This window comes from Leiobunum rupestre, chromosome 2 (assembly GCF_980474605.1).
Source record: "Leiobunum rupestre chromosome 2, qqLeiRupe1.1.hap1, whole genome shotgun sequence".
NCBI lineage: Eukaryota > Metazoa > Arthropoda > Arachnida > Opiliones > Sclerosomatidae > Leiobunum > Leiobunum rupestre.
Window position 1 is genome coordinate 7,987,751 of NC_143385.1, and position 4,049 is coordinate 7,991,799.

A 4,049-nucleotide genomic window follows, 5' to 3' on the forward strand; every position below is an offset into this window, starting at 1 on the left:
TAGTGTTTTCCAACACATAATTAAGGTCTATATTCTGTGGTCTAACTATGCGATTCCCTAGTTGCGGGGGCAATGTAATAGCGTGGGGGTAAAAAGTCTGAAAAATTAAGTTCAGTTCAGTTTTAAATCTCGTATTCGCAGGTCGGTGCTGGCTGCTGGCAGTCTAAGCAAAAAATCGGGACTGGAGCAAATTGACTGGAGGACGAGGCCCGAGCCCCGAGGGTTCGACCAAGTTTGATTTGAAGCGTAAATTTTCTTTATTTTACTGATTGGATTTTAAAGGTTTTTGTTTTAAGTTACATTAATATAATAATATTAAACTAAGGTTTATTTTATTTTACCAAGGTGTAAACTAAATATGGGAAAATCTTTCCAATTCAACAGTCATCTTAAATCATAAGTTGGGTTAAATTGAAATTGTAGCGAAGTTTATTAATACGTTGCGCGTTGGTGCCTTCAATTGTAAATATGGACAAGTAATGGAATGCTTAATTTGTCATCATTTTTATTGGATTTGCCTTAATTTTTTTCCAAGCAAAGCTGTTTAAAAAGAATAAAAATATAGAATAACATATGAAATTAAACATTTCAAACTAATTTTTACAAAAGGTAAATAAGGAGATTCAATCTCTTCATTGGGCAAAAATATTAATTTTGAAGCGTTTTTTAAACTTTACCCCAGAAATTATATTTAAAACAAACAATTTATGACTACATCGATGATAATTAAAATTATAATACTAACCATTCGGCTTTTTAGATTTGGGTTGTTTCTTTTGACAATAAGCGTGATCCAATTTTAGCCCGAGGCCCGAACGAGGTCCAAATACCGAAGCACGCGAACCTCAAGGTTGGTAAAAATAATAGCTGAAAACTATTCGTGAGTTCTGAACCGTTCAACCATGGACTGTAAATTCATACAAACTATTTAAAAATTACCTAAGTAATGAAGTATTTGAGGGGTTATTTATGGAAATTGAACTTTTAAGTTATAACCAAAGTAAAAAATAAATACAATTTTCTGATATTTAAATAATTTCCAGTACTATGTACTCATTATGGTCAAGTTTCGCGCCATAGAAAACCATGTTATTTATATCGTAAAAGGAGCCGACTTTAAGGTCCGGAAGTAGCGCTCCCGGCGGCCGTCGAAGACACTAAAAACCAAACTTTTATTTCGCGCCAATACATGGATTTGAAATTCTTTGGATAGGCCGCCTGGTGCGAGCGTAGTGAGTGCGCGAAGTTGGCCATGGCGGTGGGAAGACAGCCGAGTGGGAGAGCTGATTGTAAACATTCCTCTTCGGCCGGCCACGGCCGTCTCGAGATCTGCTTCGCGCTCATAGCGGCCCAGGCAAAGATTTCCTCTCCTATGTATTTCCGCGAATACCTTCTTTTAACACTAGGAGCGCTGTCTGAGCCCCCCCTTAAATGTAAAAAATTAGCGGGATATTTAATAGTTTTCTATGGCGGTAAATTCAACTAGTTAATCCTTTTTGCATTGTTTTTCAAAAACTTCTGGAAAGTTTGGTATATACATCTTATGATTTGATCTTTATCTAATAAGTTTTCATTTAAAACATTTATTTAATTAAAGTAATATGCTTATATTGAGTTTTATTAGTTAATTGATAAGCCTAACCAAAGTTTCTTTTGTTTTTCAAAATTTTCAAACCAGTATTCGCATTTTTTTTATCAGAATTTTAAATAAATAACCACAATATTATTCATATTATTTAATAAATACCTTTATTATTCTTTAAATTAAGTTCACATTTCTCAAACTTTAGTTTTAAAATATTGCCTATTTTTAATTTGCAAAAATGCCCACCACAAAAATTTGTTGTGTTCCATTCTGTGAATCTAAGAAGAATATCAATGTATAATTTCATCAGTTTCCAGTTGATGAAAGTTTATTCAAATTATGGACTAAGAACATATCTAGAAAAGATTTTGGGGTCAATGAAGCTTACGCATCACGCAAGATTTGTTTGTAGTGGGACATTTTAAGGAAAGTGATTACTATCAAGGTCTAAAGATCCGCAAATTAAAGAAAATATTGTGCAACGGGAGGTTGCAGCTCCTTATGTTACAATTGACAAAGGAAACATATGAATCTATAATATCTATTAGAATAACTTCATTGTCTACAATATCTTGCGTGTCATACCTCCTTAAATCTGGTTTCCAGTTTGTCTTGACAAGAAATTTAACGAGCGATGCTATTGAAATGTTTTTCAGCATTCTCAGGAAAATGGCTGGAGGGAATGACATGCTTGATGCAAGAGAAACTATATTCAGTTTGGAATTCTACCTTAAGAGAGGCACTATATCATTAACAAAACCTAAAACATCTAACGTTCCCCAAGACAGCTTCACAGATCTATCAGCCATGATTGATACTAGACTCGATGGATTTTCAACTATTTTTAACGGCAATGAAGTTACGTTACCATCTGAAGTTATGAGTACCCAGATACACAGAGATGCACCTTACGGCTAGCAAGTATCGCATACTTGGCTGGTTATGTAGTACAAATCCTAGAGGAAAAACATTTTTGCGAATTGTGCCTTGAAAATGTATCACAGCCTAATTCTGACTCACCATTAGTTGGATTGATAAAATTGTCCGACAGAGGAAACCTTAGGTATCCGCAGCAAAGCTTTATCATGTTAATGGCTATAGTAACAACATTCATAGAGAGAGCTGTACCCTATCTCCGGGATTCACCTGCCATTTTAAAAAACATTGAAATCCACTTGTGGCCAAAAATTGCTCTATGCCCTTACATCCAATGTGATTTGAATAATAATCACCGAATGAAATTGCTGATTTAATTTGTTGAAAGGTTGTACTTCCAATTATCACAAATATTACCAAAACTCTGTCCGCAAAATTTGAGAAAGAGAATGAACTTGTGCATAAGCCTCTTTCTTGAAAAGTACTCAAGTTGTAAATTCTAGTTTTCTAAATTTTTAGTTGTGTATCATTCAGTGGGAAATTCACATTGGTTTATTATATTTATCAGATTTAAATACCTTCCAAGTTTCCATCACTATTTTCATTCATAGTGATCTTCCAAGTGACAGTTAGTTAATTAAAATTCATTTATTTCACTACTTTAATTAAAATAAATTTTTAAACATTAATACAAAACAAAGGCCTCTTTAAGTTACTACATAGCAAAAATACAGCTGTAAGGAGAACCACGTGTTTATGTTTACATTTATATACAGAAAACGTCGACGGCGACTTCTGGCTCCGGAATGACCAAATTTTAATAACGTTTTTCAAAACTTTACTTTGCGTTAAAAAATCTCAAGAGGTGTTTAACTTTTTTATTATTAATTAACTTAAATATTACTAAAAAAATATTTTACAAAAAATTACACATTACGCGATAATAATTGAAATTCCAAAGTTCCGCGCAGTTCCTCCCATTCGATAACATGGCTGCGAATTTTCTCAAGGGGGGGCCAGACTAGCGCCAGAAAACGATGTGAGAAGTTTTTGAACTAATTTCCCATACGCGATTTTCGTACGATGGCCTGGGCCGCCATGAGCGCGAAGCAGATCTCGAGACGGCCGTGGCGGGGGAAAATGAACCTGAAGGGTTACATTTTCCAACTCTGCCGAGCTTTCAAATAAAAAACCAACCATGTGTAATTTAAAAAATTCCTTTGTGGATTAAAATTCAGGTAAGCATTAATTGGCGGCCCACGGCCGCCTTTTTATAAAATTCCTTTGTGGATTAAAATTCAGGTAAGCATTAATCGTTTACCCATAAATTAGATCCATTATAGTATTACATTTTTACTATTGTTAAATGGTATAGTTATATAATAGTATTTTTGACTATTTTAAACCATGAATTTTATAGTCGAGGCTTAAATTTTAATATTTTAAAGGCGGTTATTTTGAATTTTGTTAATAAAGGCTTGTCAAGTTGTCATGAACTCAACATAATACAGTAATGCACGGATTAAAATGCTCGGTTCTCGGGTGCAATAATTCCTTAATTGTCACCCGAAAGAAGAATTTGTCATAC

General features: G+C 34.0%; 1 long non-coding RNA gene across 1 annotated transcript; it reads right to left on the minus strand.

The window, feature by feature from the left end:
* Nucleotides 1–2,320: 2,320 nt before the first annotated feature.
* On the minus strand, nucleotides 2,321–3,091 carry LOC149956001 (uncharacterized). The gene is made up of 3 exons (XR_016478142.1): nucleotides 3,040–3,091; nucleotides 2,606–2,731; nucleotides 2,321–2,541 (listed from the first exon to the last, which is right to left on the minus strand). It is a non-coding gene; the product is annotated as an uncharacterized LOC149956001 (long non-coding RNA).
* Between the last annotated feature and the right edge of the window lie 958 nt (nucleotides 3,092–4,049).